Source organism: Mirounga angustirostris, unplaced genomic scaffold, assembly GCF_029215605.1.
Source record: "Mirounga angustirostris isolate CCGP_5_RB_7025 unplaced genomic scaffold, mMirAng1.0.hap1 SCAF_15, whole genome shotgun sequence".
NCBI classification, from domain to species: domain Eukaryota; kingdom Metazoa; phylum Chordata; class Mammalia; order Carnivora; family Phocidae; genus Mirounga; species Mirounga angustirostris.
The window spans coordinates 71,263,392-71,284,431 of record NW_026991723.1 but is presented as its reverse complement, the minus strand read 5'-3'; the positions used below and the strand labels follow the sequence as shown (position 1 = coordinate 71,284,431).

General features: G+C 46.4%; 1 protein-coding gene and 1 long non-coding RNA gene across 8 annotated transcripts in view; one reads left to right on the top strand and one right to left on the bottom strand.

Annotated features, from left to right (window-relative positions):
- Window positions 1-21,040, bottom strand: part of PALM2AKAP2 (PALM2 and AKAP2 fusion) — a 330,921-nt gene that overhangs the window by 94,539 nt on the left and 215,342 nt on the right. The window contains exon 1 of one of the 7 annotated variants that reach the window (XM_045882889.3): window positions 13,415-13,586. The exons of 5 other annotated variants lie outside the window; for them this stretch is intronic. The gene's annotated coding sequence lies outside the window, so the exon portion shown is untranslated. Of the gene's footprint in view, window positions 1-12,684; window positions 13,348-13,414; window positions 13,587-21,040 lie in introns of those variants that run through there. One more of the 7 variants, XM_045882890.3, reaches the window with a different exon arrangement.
- LOC129046057 (uncharacterized) overlaps window positions 13,558-21,040 on the top strand; it is a 38,108-nt gene continuing 30,625 nt past the window's right edge. The window contains exon 1 of the long non-coding RNA XR_008506768.2: window positions 13,558-14,032. This is a non-coding gene — a long non-coding RNA (uncharacterized LOC129046057). The remainder of the gene's footprint in view (window positions 14,033-21,040) is intronic.

Here is a 21,040-nt window from a genome sequence, read left to right as displayed (position 1 = left end):
GACCTGAGCCGAAGGCAGACGCTTAACGACTGAGCCACCCAGGTGCCCCACATTTTCTTGTTCAATCCCCCAAGAACTCTGTGGGGAAAGTACTATTATCCCCATTTTACATCTCAGGAAACTGAAGCTTACAAAGCTTCCACAGTTGAACCTTGCTCCCAGGCAACATGGATTGCAAGTGACCAAGCCCGATTTGAGCCTGGACTTGGAACCCTGGAGTCCTTGCTGTGAAGCATGCTCTCTCCAACCCGTCCATTTTGCAAATCCACACCCATGCTCTCGTGACACATCTTGAACAGAAGTCTCCTCTTCTACAACTTTCTACACCATGATTGACTCTTTCCTGTGTTTGTGCTTTGGCACTTGCTAGGGATAGTAAACCCCTTGAAAGCAGGCACTGGGGATTTCTTTTGATTTCCTGAGGACCTCACAGATGGATCACACCTCTCAAAAACAATGGAGAGACAAAAGGAGGAAGCAGCCCAAGTGTCCCTCAAGGGGTAAATGGATACACAAAGCGTGGTGTCTATGCAAAGGAATATGACTCATGAATATTAAAGAAGAAAGAAATTCTGACACATGCTATGACATGGATGAACCTTGCTAAGTGAAACAGCTAGTCAAAAAAAAAAAGGACAAAGACTGAATGATTCCACTTAAACGAGGTACCTAGAATAGGCAAACTAACAGAGCTAGAAAGGAGAACATGGCTGCCAAGGGCTGGAAAGGGAGAAGAAAATGGGGTTCATGTTTAATGTTTCAACTTTACAAGATGAAAGAAAAAGTTCCGTGGATGGTGATATCACGACAATGAGCATCTACTTAACGCCACTAAATTGTACATTAAAAACGGTTAAGATGGTACAATTTATGTTCTATGCACTTTACCACAATTAAAATTAAAAACAAACAAGGGCAAGAGGAGTGCCCGTCACAGAAATGCCTCGACATGCTTGTTGGGGCTGCTGGAGGGCAGAAGTCTGGCCGCTGGCTCAGGTGTCAGGGAGCTGCCCCCCACCCCCACCAGGGAGTCATCCTGCCGGTGTGGCCTGGAAGTCCCCTGACAAGGACGAGCCATTCAGGGCTGCCACTCCTGTGTTTCCACAGCCTGGCGACACGCAGATCACTCTCAGAATGCACCCTTTCGGACAACCGTGGAAGCACGAACTGACAGCAAACTCCAAGGAGGAATGTCTTTGAGACCTCGATGGGCACCTCTTCCTGTCCCAGAGGCTGGGCCGATGTAAGGGTGCAAATGCCAGAAGGCAAGTCTGGGCATATATCATCTCCCTTGTTATGGAGCCATCGTGGCAAAAACAAAAAGGGGAAAGGTAGCTTCCACCCTGGAAGTGGGACAAGCCAGAGTTCATCTGCAAAGGAAACAATATTCAGAAATGTGACAGCTTGGGATTCCTTTGATGACAGAGGGGTGGCAATTAAGGAGCTGCCCTCCTCCAGGGGACAGAGGGCTGCCTGGACAGGGAAAACGTAGCTTGGCTCATGTCCTTCTCTTCCAATCAGAGCCCTGTGGCCTCCAATGACTCATGTCCTTCTCTTCCAATCAGAGCCCTGTGGCCTCCAATGAGGCCACCATTAACCGCCCAGACTTGTCCCACTAAGTGCGCTTCGAGGGAATGGACCCCTTGGGCCCTCAACCACTCTCTGGGCCAATTCACTCCTGGGTGTTTAGGGCCTCTGTGTTCAAGACCCAGGCTGGTCTCAGGGGTCAGACGAGACGGGGCACTTCCCCAAGGAAAGTAAACACATCCACCACTGGAGGATTCAACTCTACTTTTCTCCTTTGGCATTCAAAAATTTCTCATGAGCTTCTTTTTGGAGGGTGACAAATTCTTTATTTCTGTCATTTGGATTTATCTTTTTACTATTTTTTAATTAGGCTTTTATTTTAATTCCAGTATAGTTCACATACGGCGTTGTATTAGTTTCAGGTGTACAATACAGTATTCAACACTTCCATACATCACCCGATGCTCCTCACATGTGCCCTCCTTCATCCCCATCACCTACTTCACCCATCCGCCCACCCTCCCTCTGACCGTCAGTTTGTTCTCTATAGTTGGTTTTACTATTTTTTAATGAGTCAAAGTTTATACAAAGGAAATAAAACTTCTGCACTGATGACTATGTTTTATTGTGGTAAAATATATATAACCTAAAATGCACCATCTTAACCATTTTTAAGTGTACCGTTCTGTGACACTAAGTATGTTCACGACTGTTGTGCAACCATCACCACTAACCGTCCACAGAACCCTTCTCATCTTGCAAAACTGAAACGCCACCTATTAAACACTGACTCCTTATTCTCCCCTTCCCCCAGCCCCTGGCAACCACCATTCTACTCCACGAACATTTCTGAGACCTTAATAAATGCCTTCTCCTTTTACTTTCTCTCCTCCTTAGGCAGGCAACCAAGCTTTTAATTTAAATGCTTGCTTTGGGGATGTGATGTCAAGGAGTCAAAGTTCTTCCTGGCTTTTGTAAAAATCTAAGCCATCAACAAGATTATGCAAGGCATTTTAGAAACCGGTCCTTTCTCCCTCCACCCCTGGGTGTTTTGCTCTGTTCCCTGGAAGTTCCTAGGGGAACCGGCAAGACTTACAGAGGAGACTCCAGGCTTCAAGTTCACAGATTTGTCAAGGATCCCTGTGTGCCCTGCATGGACTAGCAGCTTCAAACTTGACCACGTGGATAGAAACAGTCAAAAGTGATGTAGACATGTGACTGGAAATCACAGCTAAAGCCAGTGCAGACAGGTGTCGGGATGGCCTCCTTCCCACAACCTAGCACCTTCTAAAGCCTTAAATCTTGGATATAATCACAGGGTGGGAATATCCCCCAAAGGACTGGGGTTAAATGTTCTGTTAGCTGGACAGGTTGAGGGCTTGGAGACAAAATTAAGTTAATTTATGTAAATTTTAAAATGTATTTTTTTTTTTGCAAGCCTTTGCTTATGGACTGAGATTCATAACTTCAACCACAGTAAAAGCAGAGGGCTAGCTTAGCTTGTAGTAAGCACTAAGTAGGCAGAATAAAGACGGTAATGATTAAGAGACTATAAAAGCCAGACTACAGGGATTCAAATCCAGCTTGCCGCTAGCTATATGCTCCTGTCCTAAACCACAGTGTCTCGGTTTCTTCATCTGTAACAATAATGAATAATAATGGTATCTTCCCCAACAGAATGTTACAAAGGTCAAAGATAAAAATACGTACATGGCACTTGAAAGAGAGCCCAACTTTCAGAAAATAGTCATTATCAGAAGCAGCTTATATCTACTTTGCTCTCAGAGTATCTGCTCTTAGGGAAGGCTGAACTCAGAAAAGAAATAAAAGAATTTGAACTTTTCCAACGTTACGCTCTTCTGAAAAAAGCTCAATCACACTTTGTGGTTGAAAATAAACCAATGTTAAAGGTTCAAGGTTTTATTCAATTGTACACATACTGTATTATGTCTTCCTCTGTTCATATAAACTCTATCCTTGGTTTGGATCCATTCTTCATAAAGCCCCAGTAATCGGTACTTTGTATTTGTCCAAGTATTTGCAGTAGTCGATTGTGTAATAATTTTTGCTTGCATTTTTCCAGGCCAATTTTGAAAGGTATCATTTGTGGCAGAAAGAGTTCAGTGGAACTTGCAAGAGATGGCCCACATTATCAAGCCCAAGAGGACCCTTGAGGAGTTCTTGAGCCATGCCAATGCACCTAGAGTGCGTGGGTTGGAGGGAGGAGTGGTACCTCAGGGGACAAAGGCCTCGAAGGTTTTATACACCTTTAAGGCAGGTGCTAAAGACAAAATTGTTTCTATTACGGATTTCCCAATTCTCTCAAAACAATGACTAGGAAGCAAATACCAGGTGACAAATCTCCCCTTTTGGTGACAAAACTGATGATCCTCCATGGCAACTGCTCTCATGTTCTCCGACTCCCACTCTTCCCTAGAAGTCCCCATCTTCCAGTTTAAAGCCCTCTGGAACTGATCGGCTGGTCTGCTGGAAAACCACAGGCTTCCCTGGGGAAGATCATTCTACCCTGGCCAGAAGCCCAGTGCTCTGGCTTGTTCTGCCTCGGCCTCTGGATCCCAGGGCTGGAGCTGGATGCGCAGCACAGCCTGGTGGCCGCTCCCCACTGCCTCCATCACGTTCGTGGCCCCACCTTTCATTTGCAAGGGATAATAAAGGTTATGAAAAGTGGCTACCCAGAAGTTGCATAGAGGTGTTGTTTTCCTTGGAATACCTCAGTTATGAATCCAGTTCGGTTCTAAAGCTTATCAAGAACCTTCTACTTCGTGGATAATGGTCATTAAAAAGTATTGGGAAATGAATGTTATAACACCAACCATGAGAGAAAGCTGGAAAAGACCATAGAACCTCGAAAGAACTCTGTTTTCAAATTATAGAGCTCAAGAAAAGCTAAGTGGAGTCAGAGTAAAACAAGTAGGTAGAGACATTTGTAGTAATGTTGAGGAGACTCTCACAATGGAAGGTGGATGACAGGGGCTCTTTGTTGGATATAATTTCCCTTCAGAACTCCCCCCCCACTTTAATATACATCAGGCGTGTTGGTTTCACTTCCCAGTCGTGATTTGGGTTGATGTTCCACTTACAAAAGGAAGAGAGGAAAGGAAGGAGGGAGCCAGAGGGGCTGGAGGGGAGAGAGTTCCAGATGTCCAGGGCCAGAATCTAAAGAGAGAAGGGACAGAGGATGGGTGTTTAGCAGTGAGTGAGTTGGAGCTGACCAACACAGCTTCCTTGGGAGCTGAAAAATAGGACAGAGGCCTGGGCAAGTTTGGGGAGTAAAACTATGAAAGGAGAGGCACCGTTGTCAGGTAGGATGGGTTGGGGGAGGGAGTGACGGGGGGGGCGCAGGGGGGAGCATTTCCACTGCCTCCTGAGAGCCAGATGCTCTCAAAATTCTAATGGAAATCTTTCAGGCTGCAATTTAAGCTCTTTGTCACTTTTCAAGTCCCAGTAAAAAGAATCACATTCGCATACCACGCTGCACTTCGTATCATCTCACTTAAGATCCGCTCGCTAGAGAGTTGCATTCATCTGAAGCTACAGAAACACATACAGGATGTGAATTCTAGATATGGGCAACTGGACCCAGGTATCTCAAGAGCAGCACTCTGGACATTTGGGGCAGGGTAATTCTTCATTGTGGGGGAGCTGGGCTGTGCGTTGTAGGCTGTTTAGCTGCACCCTACTAGATTCTAGTAGCACCTTCCCCACTCACAGACCAATCTCTCAGGGCGGAGTCTGCTGATTCCAGTCTGGAAGCTTGGCTAGTTTGCATGGTGTTAACTGCCAAACCTTCCTCCTCCCAGCTGGGTAAGGGAGCTTCTCACACTTCAGTGTGCATACAAATTCCTGGGGATTTTGTTCAATTGCGGATTCCGATTCAGTAGGTCTGAAATGGGGCTCAGGATTCTCTGGTTTCAAGGAGCTCCCGAATGATGCCAAAGCTACAGGTCCCCAGACCACACTGAACAGCAAGGCCCCCACCGCACTGGTTTAGGAATGGGAGGGAGCTGGGTAGGAAAAACAGGTGGAGCTAGGACCCTGTGCAGCTGTGGGACCACTTGGCTGATTCCATAGCCTCTGAGCACACCAGTATCCTCATGAGAAAAATGGTGGTGATTCTAGGATTAAGTAAGATAGTGGAGATAAAGCAACCAGTTTAGCATCTGGCACTCAAAAAATTCCCTTCCCCTTCCCTCTGAGCTCCTCCCAGCACCAGCCTAGAAACCTCAAGATCAAGGCATCCCTGGGGATTGCAGGGAATTCCCTAGAAGAGAAAACGAAATTCCCTTCTCAATAGTGGTTGGAGAGGGAGGGGTTTCTTCTCTTCTCCATCTTCTATTTTATCCCCTCTATGCTGGTTATACTATAACATCTGTCATCCTTGGGAGGCTGTGAATTGTTTTGATAATGAAGCATATGATGAAAAGAATATTTAAAAAAACAATGTACACATTGTGATTTCATGCAAAAGCAATGCCTCCCACACTCGGGGCCCATCTCTGTGCTGTATTAAACACTGATCTGAAATTTTTTCTAAAGGAAAAATGATCCCAAACAGGGATAATCACAAGTGCCTTGGATATGATCTAAGTTTCCAATACAGTTTGATCATTTTCATCCCCAAATGAATGGATTCTGCCCATTTGGAATTGTGTCAGAGGAGAATTCCTGCTATCCTTTGCAAGGATAAAATGCTCTAATGCAAAATACTAATTTGCGAGGCTAAATATAGCCTTGGAATCACACGGCACACGGGCCTTGATTTTAACACACATACAGAGAGAGCTTTTGAATTCAGGGTTGTGAAGTACTTGAATTTTCTCGAAACTTAATATGTATTCCTTTGGCGCTCCCCCAACCCCCCACATAAAGAGGGCTAGACAATGGGTTTCTTTCTCTGTATATAGGCTGTATCACAAAATTTACATGAGGCACCGCTCCAAACAAAGTGTTTCTGCATTATTCCCCTGAGCAAATGACATCATGATAACGTGAGCCAATCCGGTCAGGGAGAGGGGCTGAGAGCAGCCAGTTAACCGCCTACAGGAAAATGTGGTTTGGCCTTCCTAGAACCTTCTATACACACTTCACCCAGGTGTGCGGCTCAGGTAGGCCCCACAGAGCTCTGCATTTGAGACAACTAACTGGGACGGGGGGAAGGCAGCTAGTGTCCCCCCCCTCCCCTGCCCAGGGTCGGGCTTTCTCTGCTACGGGATGTGGTGGTGGCGGGGGGTGTCTGCAGGGCTGGTCTCTGCTGCGGGACACTGGCTTGGTCCTGGCCCCACAGGTTCACTAGGGACATCGTGCGAAGGTCATGGGCTACAGAGAGGCTGGCCATGGGGAACCCCTTCTCTTCACGGTCCTCAGTGTAGTGTGGGGGGCAGCTCTTCACACACTCTTCTAACAAAAGACTAAAAACCTGGAAGTCCTGGGCAATTTCTCTACACCTTACAAACCCAGGGCACTCTAAGCTCCATGCAGAAACCTCCAGCCCAGCCTCCTGTGACAATCCAGGGAAAACTACTTCGGCATCACTGTTTAGCTTGCACTGTAAGAACCTTCTCGAGGCCCCCTCACCAAAGCACGTGCGAAGCACGCTGGGTAGTTCAAAGAGAGGTTAACGTTTCTGGACCAGCATTCATTTATCTTTATGTATTGACTCGATTTCTCTTCAAGCCTACAGAGCAGGTAAGGAGTATAGGGGCTCCGCAGGGCAGAAAGCTCAAGCAGAATCCACAGACCTTTAGAAGCACTTCCAGAATCACCTCTGGGTCGGAGCAGTGAAAACTGTCAAGACCTGAGGCAGGCAAGTCAGGCTGGATCAGCTGATTTCAGAACGTCCCTGGGGACCTGGTCCAGGGCACATTCCCATCTCTCCTAAATCAGAGTGGGGCGCTGCACGCGTGGGGGCTCGGGTCCACTGCAGACAAGAAGTTCTCAAGCTTTATCTGACATCACCAGGAGAGCTGGGTTAAAAGGCAGTATCCAGAAAAAATAAATAACTGACTGTCTGTGCCAGAGCCCAGGAATACCTCTATAGACACTGGCGAGGCTGGACTGCATGTCGAGGTATGCTGCCCCAGTGAACAAGGCAGATTCCCAGGACGTTGGGTCTTCAATGTAGGACTTAGAGTAGAGACACTGGGGGCGCCTGGGTGGCTCAGTTGGTTAAGCGACTGCCTTCGGCTCAGGTCATGATCCTGGAGTCCCGGGATCGAGTCCCGCATCGGGCTCCCTGCTCGGCGGGGAGTCTGCTTCTCCCTCTGACCCTCCTCCCTCTCATGCTCTCTGTCTCTCATTCTCTCTGTCTCAAATAAATAAATAAAATCTTTAAAAAAAAAAAAAAAAAAGATTGCTCTTTAAAAAAAAGAGTAGAGACACTGGAAGGTCACTGAACATGACTTGGACAGTCCCCTCTCTGTGGGACATTTTAAGGGGGGGGACTTCCCTACTGCAGACAGTGACTAAAAAGGAAACTTCACAGAGGCATCACAAACAGGGTCAGGAGCTACAATATTCTGCTTTTTAAATCATGTTGCTTGTAAATCCCTGGTTACTTCTTCTAACCGACTCACTTCCTTAAATGTCCAGGCTTGTCCTAGTAAGACCCCAGGGCTGGCTGGTACAGAGGATTTGCTGGAGAACTTTGGACCAGAGGGGGAGAATACCTTTTATATGTCTTTGTATAAAAGAATGATTTGTAACGCTTACAAATTTACTCAGAATTAATGTTTCTGGTGTGGTCACCCCACCATGGTGCTACTTAATAATTCATCCACCCTGCAAGATCTGCAAATCTGCGAAGTTAAATGGTAAGACATAAATGGACTGGATTGACCAGGCTTCTCAGGCTCTTCTGAAAGCCTTTTTAATTTTAACCTGAACTGCAACTCTTAATAAATTAATCCCTGTTCCCATCTTAGTGACTGAGTAAACTCATTAGAGCCGGCAAAGAATCTTGCAGGAGTTACGGAAGGGAAGTCCCATTGACATCCATCACACTATGGGTCACTGAGTGAGCTTAAAGCCCAGGATTAGGGCCCTGAAAATTTGGGTCCATTTGCCCAATGAGGAGCCATTTCTGACTTACTCAAAGCATAAAGAGGAAGCAAGTAAAGAAAAATGGAAAAAGCCTCAGGAGTGCAAGTGTTTTGAGGGTAAAGAGAGAAGAATGTCAGCCAGACTCCCCCAAGTCGAAAGGAGGCTGGGGGGGGGGTGAGGTAGGGTTGGAGAATCTCGGTGCTCAAGGCTTTTCCATCTGATCAGTGTGAGGGATGAACCACTGACCTGCTACACAATTGCTGGATTTTATAAATTACACTTTAAAAACCATTCATTTGCATCTACCATAAAGATGAAAGGAGATTCCAGGGATGCCTGGCTGGCTCAGTTGGTGGAACATGCGATTCCTGATCTCGGGGTTGTGAGTTCGAGCCCCATGTTGGGTGTTTAAAGATTATTTAAATAAATAAGTAAATCTTAAAAAAAAAAAAAAGATGAAAGGAGACTTTGTTAACTTAGGAAAACAGCCAATTTGGGGAGAAACACAACACATGCGAGGTGCTTCCATATATATCTCGTTAAACACAAGTTTTCAAATAGGCAGGTTTTGGTATCCCCATTTTTATAGGTGAAGGAACTAAGATTCCATTTCAGTGACATGCTCAAGATCTTATCGAGAACTTGATCAAGGCACTAATGTGTTTTGGTCCCACCAAGGTTCTGGATCTGCTCACTCAGGCTGCTCCACGTAAGCATCAAAACCAACCAGAAAAGCCCTGCACAGAGCTAGGAAAGGAAGGGGCCAAAGGACAATGACGTACATTCCCCACCGAGTCCTGTAGCTCCCCCGGCTCCCCTAGCATTCATACCATGATCCCCTCAACCAGGACATGTATCCTCCAAGACTTACAAGACCAAATAAAAACACCCAACTTCTCAAACCCACTTGAGGGAGGCTCCATCATCTTACCCCCCCTGCCCCCCGATTGTTGTCTTCTGCCTGGATAAGGAAATGAGTAGCATTCTGCCTCCACAGGCCCCCTTCTCCAGTGGCATGGCCCATTTGGTCACTCTGAGACTCCCACCTAGATGGGAACAAATACCAGTTACATGTCCCTGATCCCACTCAAATGTGCCCCCCAAGGCCTGGAAGTATGGCCGCGCCTGGATTCTAGAGACAAATACTACACGGGGAAGAGGTAGGTGGGCCCAAGGATGCCCTCAGGCCCTTCTCCCGAAGGGTCTGTCCTCTCTTGCACCTCCCCAATCTCAGAATTTACCTCAACAGGTAAAAAGAACCCTGGGCTGAAACCTGGAGAAAGCACATCTTGCTGTGCCATAGGCAAAGGAAAGGTCATGATTAATTCATTCTTCTGGCACTCAACTCTCCAGAGAGTGGGGCAAAGAACAGAAATGATATTTGTATTGGGATTTGTTTTCTCAAAAACCAATCTCCAGAGGCTGTCCCAGAGTGGATTCCACAATGACGCTTCTGCACTCCTATAAATCATAATTTGTCCCTCTGCTAACATCACCCAGAGACCACAAAGTCCTAAACTGTCGATGGAAGGACAACAATATATTCACCACAGTCAACTCACAAGGCAAAGGGCAATCAGGGCAAGATAGCCATTCATTACATCTTAGAAACACACTTGTATCAGCAACAGTTGAAACAAATTTTTTAAACTTAGGTTTAAGCATATATTACTTAGAGTACTTCATTTCTTAAGTATCCTAGTTCATCAAGTGCTACTGAAAATCACATAGGCAAACTATAATTTTCTCCTTGAGCAAAATCCTATTGGAATAGAGCTGATTTCAACTTTCCTATAATAATACATTCCTGAAAAACATGTCTGAAGGGCAAAGGTCTAAAACTTGAACAGTAATCATAGATATTCTTAGAAGGGGATTCTCTTGCAAAGAGCCTGGATCTCATCATCACGGATCATGGAGGCACTGCCACGTGCTGATGGGGAAGGCCGGTGCCAGTGAGGAATCCCTAACCTTAAGCTTTTTTAGCTTCACAGAGAAATCTATCCATGGGTGTAGAGTTTACACAGTATAAAGAAAATGATGCCGTTTCCTAGCAAAACTTACCAGAACTGTTGAACCTAATAAGTACATGAATTAATTGGTTCAAGTTTCCAATAGTTGGTGAAGGATCCCTGATCAATAATCTAAACAAAGGATGACTCCTGTTTCTCAAGATCAAAGAACAGTCATTCCAGAGGCTAATTCAAGATTGATCATCAATTCCACCAGCAGTGAGAAATGTATAAAATTAAAGAATGGAACTACACATCACCCTTTTGGTCTTTAGAAGTAACTTTCAACATGCTCCTGTTTCAATTGTTTAAATTCCTCAACACAAACTCCACCCAAATTCGATTTCATTCTTATCTGAAACATTTCTCATTATCTTAATAAGTAGAGACTTGCAGTAACACCCGTGATAGAAATCTGAGACATGGATGCTTTCCGAGTCAACCAAATCTCTAAGGATGCTATCTAGACAACAATTCTAATAATTAACCAGAAGGTCCAGAGTGTTAGCATTTCTCAAAGTAATATTTAATAGTTAATTCCATACTAAAATATGGAAAGTTTTAGAGTAAAACAACCAGTGGATCATTTCCCCCTCACTTGATAACAAGTTAAGACAACCTGCTTCGTCTTACTACCCTGCGATCCTGAGGCTCCTGAGTCAGAATGAGCCACTTATGGAAATGAAATAATCTCTGACCACAGGACCCTGAACTTTGCAGGCCAGGAGCCGTGCCAACTGTCAGGCCAGAACTATGAGATAATGGATATTTCAAAATGTCTGTCCCATCTCAGAGCCTGGCCACCACTCTCACACCAGCACCTCAGCATCCCAGAGAGACACTGAAGTGAACTTCGCTGCCAGAGAAACATCTCAACACCTAACTGCACGCAGTCTGCTAGGGAAGGGACTGCGAGGCCCAAGGAGGATTACTTTCATTTTTCTTGGCTCCTAATTTTATTAGTGCAGCCCCAAATAATTGCAGGACCTACATAACCCAATGGGGTACCCACCCAAAGGAGAAGGTGCCCTTGGAGCAAACAGCCTGTGTCAAAACTGGGCAGGAGAAAGCCAGCCGTGGACAGCTATTTAGAAAGTATGTCAGGGCAAGTTTTAATTTTTAAAGGCTGTATGTTTAACAAAACAGAGGAAGCTCCTTCAGAGATATACATCATTTTTAGACATGCTTACTCTGAAATTTTATTGATCAAGGTTGGGGATGCTGCCAGGCATCCCCATTTAATTAAATTAGGACCATTTCCAGGAAGAAAATTGTGATGCTTAAGTGAACTCTCTTTAATTAGAACACAACCAGGGAAAGAAATCTCCTGGGTTACAATGGTGGGCGTTGGCCTCCAGATGCCAGTGAATACTGAAGAGGGAAGGTTGCTTCCCCTGAGGAACTTGTTGGCAGATTCGAAGATGAACTCTACAGAGATGTATAGTTGTGTGTTATGTGTGTGCGATCTCTTTTCAAAGGTAGATACATTTAAGGGGCGGGGCGGGGGGGGGGGGGAGGAAGCTTGCCAAATTATTGGCTCTGCACTTAAAACTGCTGCAGAGAAGGGTAGAGATTTGTCAAAGTCTGACCACACAGCCTCTCGGCGCCAAACCAGTACCACCCCACGCGGGAAACTGGGTTTACTGGGTCTGGAGAGACAACCCACCCACCATCTCTCCAAACAAGTCAACTTCCTTTCGACGCCCCCTTTTTGAGGATTAGGGAGGGATCCCCAGGGCTGGCGAGCGTCTGCCCTGAGGGCAGCGAGCTCAGTAACCCGCTGCCCGTCCTGCTCCTCCTCACTCCCCACTGCACACAGCCGGCCCTCAGCCTTCAGGGCCCCCCACCCGCCCCGCCTTCCTCCGCGGGTTCCCGGGCTCCCAGCACTCACGGACTTCGATTCAGTCCCCGTCCTCCACTACGTTTCTCCAGAATTTCTCAGGGCCGCCAGGATCTCCTCGCTCTCGTCCCTGAGGGCACGCCACCCCCCACCCCCCCATTACCGGCACCATTTGCCCAGCGCTCACCACCACGATCCACCCTTCCTCTCCCAAACTGTCCCCACAAAGGACCAAAAGAGACGTACCCTGGGCTTTATCCAGGATAAAAGAGCGGATCCTAGCAGCCGGGGTCTCAGCCTCAGGCCAAACTTCCAGGCTCAGCGCGTACCCCTCCGTCCCCGCGCAGAGAGGCTGCCCTCTCGGCCCGCGTGGTCTCTGGAGTGCAGTTCGCAGACCCAGTCCGCAAGGCTCCGGCTGGTCGGGGAGCCGGTCCTCCCCGGCCTCGGACTCCCGGCGCAGCCCCTGAGCCCCCCAAACGCCCCAGCGCTGCCATTTAAGGACCCGCGTCTTCCTCGGGAGCTGGAACCGGTGGCTCCATCCTCTGCTGCTCCCGGGTCCCCAGGGGCGGCCACGGCCATTAGATATTCCCCGCTTTTCCTGTACAGCCCGTGTGTGTGTGTGTGTGTGTGTGTGTGTGTGTGTGTGTGTGTTAGGGAGCAGGGGAAATGGTCCTAAGTTCATTTTAAAAAGCACATATGAGTATTGAATAAAGCAGCCAAAGGCTCGGCCCTCCCCCAAACCTAGGAATTCAAAGCCACATGGCCACAGCCCTTTCCAGCCAAGCCCCCTCCCCGCACACGCTCCGCTAGGCAAGGCCATAAAAGCCCTTTTAAAGTCCGCGATCCTTCCGAGGACTCCCCAGATCTGCGGCCGCTCCCGGGCCTCCCTCTCCCCACGCCTGAGGCCCCCACATCAGGGGGGCGCTCTGGGGACGCGGTGTCGGGGGTCGCCGCGCCCCCGGCCTGGGCCACCCACCTCTGGGCGCGGGATCCCGGGGGACGCGGTCCTCGAGCTCCCCTCCCGCTCGGCCCCTGCCTCCTCGTTGGGGCGTCCGAGACGCTCCGGCGAACGCGTGCGGCAGCCCGGGACCCGGCCGAGCGCGTCTGCCTGGAGCCGCGGCCGCGGGGCGAGCTGGAGGGCTGGGAGCGCCGCCCGTCGGCTGCCGGCCCCGGAGCCCGCCCCCTCCCCGCCCCTCCCCGCGCCCGGCGCCCGCGGGCCGCCCCTCCGCTTCCATGCCCTCCCCATGCACCCACACCTCTCTGTGGCTTCGGCGGAATCCAAGCCCAAACCGAGAAACCACGAAATGAGTGAATGCATAGATTGGAGGGATGGCGAGATGGGTGAATAGAGGGACGGGCCAGCGAAGCCCTGTTATTTCCTAACTGGGGCGAGGGCTCTGTGTCTGGGGATGAGGACCTGTGTCAGCGTACGGGTGGGCGTGTCGGCGTGTGCACATGCGGACGTGTGTTGGTGTACACATACGTGAGTATGGGCAGGTGGAACCGTGTGGGTGCCCGTGCGCGCTCGCAACGCCAGGAGCTGCGAGGAGGGAGCGATCCTTCGTTTCTTACCCAGCACCACGACGGGCCCCGGGTAAGTACCACCGCTGGCAGCGGCTAGGAAGTGCGTCTTGGTGACAGGGATGGGGTCTCCCCGTATTTGGGGCCTCCCCCGATATGGCCCAGAGGCCGAGGCGTGGACAGGGCTGTTTCTGGCTCTCCGGCTAGCCAGAGCCGTCACACTGCCCTCCCCGTTGTGGCAGCCGGCCGCCTGGTGTCAAAGCGCGTGTTAACAAAGCCAGCGGTGGGGAAGGAGGCAGCTGATACACAAGGTGCGGCTCCCTTGGGCCGGTGGCCGGCCATCCCTCACTCTGGAGCGGTCTGAAATTTCAGTCTGTAATCCCCTCCCCCACCATGAATATTTAACTAATGTTAATGACCCTTTGGAAAGGGACTGTCTCAAAATCCTCAGAGGACACACACAGAAAACACCCCACACTGAAAGGAGCATGTTTAAAAAGCAAGCGCTTATCTTCCTCTGCTCGACCTCTGCAGAGGAAAATAATATAAAGCCAGGTTTCTTGAATTCAACTTTCCACTAGCAATGATGGGGGTTTTCGTTTTCCAATTTTTTTCCCTCCAGCTTTGCAGGTCAGAACCCCATTGCTCTCCTTTGAGTTTCCATGCTAGGTAGGCCTGCTTCTTTCTGAACCCCTGGCCAAGGTCCTGGGGTCCTCTCCGGAGAGTCAATTCTGCATGCCAAACTCAGCAGGAAAGACAGCTGCCAGTCCCGTTCTTCTTTACTAATCCACAAAGGTCCTTGATCTCCCATACAAAGAAATGATATCATCGGGAAGTGCTCAGCAAGCCTGTCCACGCTAATGACACGTTTACAACAGCACCCTCCGGAGAAAAGGCATCTTTCCTGTCTTGAGCTTTATTCACACCTTTACTGGAGGGAGGGGCTAAGTCCACAATGGAGATGTCTGTTGTTCTCCTCGGGGTTCCTGAATGTCAATAGGCTTCTTTTTCTTGCCACTTAGGAATTGTTTCAGCAGCCTTCGGGTAGGTCTCCACTCTTGATTTCAATAGAATTTACTGATCCATGGTCAGAAATTATAGAGCTTCATCCTCGATCAATTCCTGTTCTTTCTCTTCCCTTCCTTTTCCTTCCATCCATCCTTTCTTCCGTCCCTCCTTCCCTCCCTCCCTTCATTCTTTCTTTCCTTCCTTCCTTTGTTCCTCCTTTCTTCCTCTGTCCCTTCCTTCCTCCCTTCCTTCTTTCCCTCCCTCTTTCCTTCCTTCCTTGTAGCTCCTCCTGTCACTGACTTAAGGAGTTAAATATCTGGGTGCCCTACATCATGATCTATTTTTAACATTTTAGTAACACATGAAAAACTCACATTGAAATGAGTGTGTTTGGGTAGAGTTATTTATTTATATGGACCACAGACTCTCCAAGGAAAGATTCTAAAATTAGAGCAGAGGTAAGGTTTTATAAACAGTATTATGGCAGGTGCATCATGACTCTTTCTTCTTATGTTTCTAAATTAGAATAAATGTAAAGTTTATCAATCAAATTTGTTTCATTATTAAAGTGTACAGCAATTCACACCGACTGAATTACATCTTTCCTAAAGCAATGTCGATGTTAATATTAATTTTTTTAAAGATTTATTTGAGAGCAAGAGAGCGAGCGCACAGGGTGGAGGGGCAGAGGGAGAGGGAGAGAGAATCTTAAGCAGACTCTATACTAAGCGCAGAGCCCAATGTGGGGCTCATCTCACAACCCTGAGATCACAACCTGAGCTGAAACCAAGAGTCAGACGCTTAGCCAACTGTGCCACCCAGGCGCCCCAATGTTAATAATAATTTTAATTTAATATTACTTTTAATACTGATTAATATTAATTTTCTGTTATATTAATTTTAAAGCTCTGGTATATCTTATAGAAAACTACTGGGAATATTAATTTAGGAAAAGCGCATGTTCAATAGATATTAATTTACAAGAACATTTCCTTTTCTTCCATCTCATAAGATGTTAAGGAAGTAGCCATGATTAAACATTTTTTAATATAAAATGCTTGTACATGCCAAGTGCTCAGAAATATTTTTTTAATTTGTTCAGTGAAATCAAGGGTATGAACATCTGCATGTGAAAGTAAAAACTGTTCTTAATTAGCATTTTCTCATTTATTTCCCCCTCCGTCAGTGGTTCTCAGTCAAGGGTGACTTGACCCCCCAGGGAACATGTTGACAATGTCTGGAGACATTTTTGATTGTTTATAATGGGGGGTGCTACTGATACCTATTGGGTGAGGCCAGAGATATTGCTAAACAACACCCCAGCAACAAGATTTATCGTGTCCCAAATGTCAATACTGCCGAGGTTCAGAATCTGGCCCTGTACTCAAAGCCAATACTAAGGACCACAGACATCAGAACCACTACAGTTCTCAAAAAGGCAGATTCCTGGGCCCCACCTTTACCTACTAAGTCAGAACCTATGGGGGCAGGCTAGGAAAACTTTTTTAACAGCTGCTTGGTGAGCATAAGAACATGAAGGTATGAGAAATCCTAGAGATGGGAAAAGTGGGCTTTACCACCTAGTACATTCTTTTTTTGTTTGTTTGTTTGTTTTTTGAGAGAGAGAGAGCCCGTAGGAGGGGCAGAAGAAGGGGGAGAGAGAGAATCTTAAGGAGGCTCCATGCTGAGGGCAGATCCTGATGCACAACCCTGAGATCATGACCTGAGCAGAAATCAAGAGTTGGACCCTTAACCGACTAAGCCCCCCAGGTAGCCCATCACCCAGCACATTCTTATGGGTATATCACATCATATATCTCTTAACATGATAATGATTATTAGAGCTGAGAATATTTTATGAAAGAAGCACATTTAGTCTCCTAGATGCACTTTATTTTTTTTTTTAAGATTTTATTTATTCAGGGGCGCCTGGGTGGCTCAGTCATTAAGCATCTGCCTTCAACTCAGGTCATGATCCCAGGGTCCTGGGATCGAGCCCCGCATCGGGCTCCCCGCTCCGCAAGAAGCCTGCTTCTCCCTCTCCCACTCCCCCTGCTTGTGTTCCCTCTCTCACTGTGTCTCTCTCTGTCAAATAAATAAAATCTTAAAAAAAAAAAAGATTTTATTTATTCATTTGTGAGAGAGAGAGAGAGAGCACAAGCATGGGGAGTGGCGGGCAGAGGGAGAAGCAGGCTCCCCACTGAGCAAGGAGCCCGATGCGAGACTCGATATCAGGACCCTGGGATCATGAACTGAGCTGAAGGCGGACACTTAACTGACTGAGCCACCCACATGTCATCTAGATGCACTTTAGAAGCACATTCAAAGCAAAGAAAGGGCTACTAATTCTGTGAAATAAAAAATCTACCTGCGATGTGTAAATGTTAAATGCTCCCAAAGCCCTATATCATCTAGGACACAAAACCTATGGAAATGTTGCTTAGCAGAAGAACTCAGGATTTCTTTTGTTATGTCAAAATGTACATTTCTGCTCATTTTGCATCTGCCATGCTGCTGACCCACTTTAAACTGTGCCCTGAGCAACAGTGGCCTCCAGGGAACCCAAGAAATACAAATATACTTACTAAAGAAACATCAAAGGTAAAGGTTAGTTTCTGGGAAAGAAGTCAGCCTAGACACAGTTTGACAAAACCTCTTCTTTCTCTCTTCTCAAACTGAGCAAAATGAAATCCAAATCCAGCAAATACTGGTCTGTCAGTAGCTACATGCCTCCAACCTTAGAGAAGAGTAGTAGTTGAAAAAAAGACTTGTGAGTGGCTCAGAGAGGTGACTTGCAAACCCAAAGGAGGGCAAAGACTGGCCCATTATAAAAGAGAATTTGCCACTTCCTCCTAGCAAGGAGAAACATTGAAAAGCATCAGCTGGATGTAATCCTCGTATGTTAAATGTGTCCCCCTGAAAATAAAGGTTTGCTAAGAAAAAGGAGGAAGAGGAGGAGGTGGGGGCAGCAGGAGGGCAAAGGAAACAAAACCAACACCAAAAAGGCTGGCCCCCATCAAACCAATAGCCCTAGATCTTAGGGCTTTCCCACCAAGCAACAGGTAAAGTCATTGGAAATTTAGGAACAATCCCAACCCAAGGGCATTTCCATGGGACCAGATGTACCACTGAAAATCTAAGAGAAGAAAAAAACAGGGGAAGTATTTGCAACATATATAACAATGAGTTACTATCTCTAATATGTGAAGAGTTCTTACAAATCAATAAGAAAATCACTAAATACCCAATAGAAAAAAAAATAACCTAGTAGTTTATAGATGAATAAGTATAACTGGCCATGGAACTTAAGAAAATATGCTCAAACTCTTCATAATTAAAGAAATGCAAGTGAAAATATTGCGACAATATATTTTGCCTGTGAAATTGGTAAATACATAAAAACACAAATTTTACTTATTTTTGGTGAGGGAGTGATGAAAATTAAGTGACTGTTATACTCCGTTGATGGGAATATACATTGACATTAATAAATTGGTAAATTCAGAAGACAAATTGGGGCTATCTCTTGAGATAAAAATGTTGATACACTGCTCAAGGGCAATTCACTTTGGGAATTCAGAAGTTTATGAAATCTATGGAGTCAGATGAAAGATTGGGGTGGTGGGGAGAAGTCAGTGAATGAGAAATTCCTGATCACCGATAAGGCCCAAAGAAAGAGAATATTTAACATACACTTTTCGAGTCATTTGCTGTGCTGTGTTTTGATATAAGTACTTCTGGTAACCTGTAAACCTCTTAAAACAGCATTTGTTTGGAGAACCAAAGGCAAGGGGCTTGTATGAGGCTTGGTACAGGGTGGGTATCAGGCAAGATGGATGCGAAATGAAGAAGTCAGACAAAATAAGAAATCAGAACAAGAAGTGACCAGAAGAACTACCCCCCCACACACACCCCCTGCTACTTGAGTTCATCACTTGAGTTAAAAGCCCATAAAAATAGTGGGGTGGGCACTGGACATCTTCCACTTTGTCAGTAGGAGTTCAAATAATTTTACTTTAAGTATAAAAGGAAAGATTTATCCCTGCTGGCTTCACGACTTGGGATAGCCAACCAACTAACTCCTGGGATTCACACGGGTCATTTGCTTGCTTTCTAAATCAAACAGTGGTTTTACCTTATTCATCTGGATGGTTTGTATGTTTACGGATTTCCAACTTAAGACATTTCTCCACTGATCCTGGATTCTTATCTAAAGACAAAAAGGGCATCTCTAGATAATGTGGCTTTTTCATAAAAGGGATGACCCATCCATAGAACATTTTAACCATCAACTTTTTGACTGTCCAACACCTAAGACTGACATGGGTCAGTTGATGGACTATTTGTTTGGACTTATAGTTGTATTTTATCAAATTAAAAACACCCTTCTCAAAGCCAACTCTTCTCTAAGGTCAGACCTGGTTGCTAAGTGGTAGTCAGCTCTAAAGACTGCAAATCAGTTTCCCAAGCTAGCTCACATCAAGAGTAGCTTGGGGCCGGGGAGGGGGGGGGGTTGTTTTCCTGAGGCCCAGGAATCTATATTTGTTTAAGCTTTCCACATGATTCTGTTCCCCAGCCTGCTTTGGGAGGCACTTGGGGTGGACGCAATCCTTAGGCAGGAGGAGAGAGGCTCGTGGACACAGAGCTAGGGACCATGTCATATGAAAACACTTGGCTCTTTGACCATGTTTACCACCATTCTTGGCCTCCGTAGCGATGCCTGCCTTTCCTTCCTTTCCTCTCCAGGGTCTCTGGCTTCCTGTACCCCAGTAAGTTCCTTCCCTGCCTGTTCTACATTTATTTCCTTTTCCTGCATCCTCACACTTGGCCTCTCCTTTGCCAAACCTTCTAACACAAGGAAATGGTGACCTGATTATATTCACCCCCGCTGTCTGAGACTCTTTTTTTCAAAAGACCTTGAAAAACACTCCAAATGAAACATTCCAAAACCCAAGCAACTTTTGCCCATCTCACTGTCTTTATTTTGTCCCACCTTGTAGCCGGGCTGTAACTTCTCTACATGGAAAAAGTGAGAGCAAATCATCCGGATTGCCCAGTGTAATATACCATTAAATGGTAGCATAAAGAAAAAGTCATACAGTATTCCAAACTAAAATCTTCAGTGAAAAGCAGCAACATGGGAAGCCCTGTGCTGGGAAAGGGGGAAGGAAAAACTCAACTGAGGGAGGGGAAATGCAGGGTGGGGAAGGAAGAGGGCACGGAGGACAGAGTCCCTTGGTAAGGGAAGCGAGAAGGTGCCAATGGCTACATGGGACAACTGTGGGTCCTACATCCTCAGTTCCAGAGGCCTCGAAGCTCATGTGCTAATGACAAGAATGTACTTATGTATTACTTTGGTATTTAACAACAATAAAGCCCTGTAAAGTGGAGGTTCTTTGTTTCTTGGTTGAGGATTTTATCCCATTTAACAACTGAATCATTTAAAAAATCTACTAGGGGCACCTGGCTGGCTTAGTAGGTAGAGCATCTCTTGGTCTCAGGGTGGTGAGTTCGAGCCCCATGTTGGGCATAGACATTACTTCAAAAAAATTTTATTAACCATTCCAGAGTGCATGCTTTAATGGAGACAAAGCATGAACTGAGGCACTTTTTAAAGCATGGCATTGAAAACATAAAATATGCCCAATATTGAACTTGAACTGTACACACTGTGTTCACAGGACACTGGGCAACAGTGCCCCCCAATGCCCAGGACAGTCTTCCCTGAGTAAACTCAATGGATATGCTCTTCATTAATGATCAATTTTAAATGCAAAATTCCCTTTCTTTCCAGTGGTGTTCAATTCCTTTTGAATTTTAGGTAAGATGGAGAATTATTTTTCAATTTTCATTTATTTTTTTAAAGATTTATTTATTTATTTGAGAGAGAGAGAGAGCATGAGCAGGGGGGGCAGAGGGAGAGGGAGAGAGAATCTCAAGCAGACTCTGTGCTGAGCGTGGAGCCTGATTCGGGGCTCAGTCCCACGACCCTGAGATCACAACCCAAGCTAAACCAAGAGTCAGATGCTTAACTGACTGAGCCACCCAGGCGCCCCTATTTTTTATTTTTTTA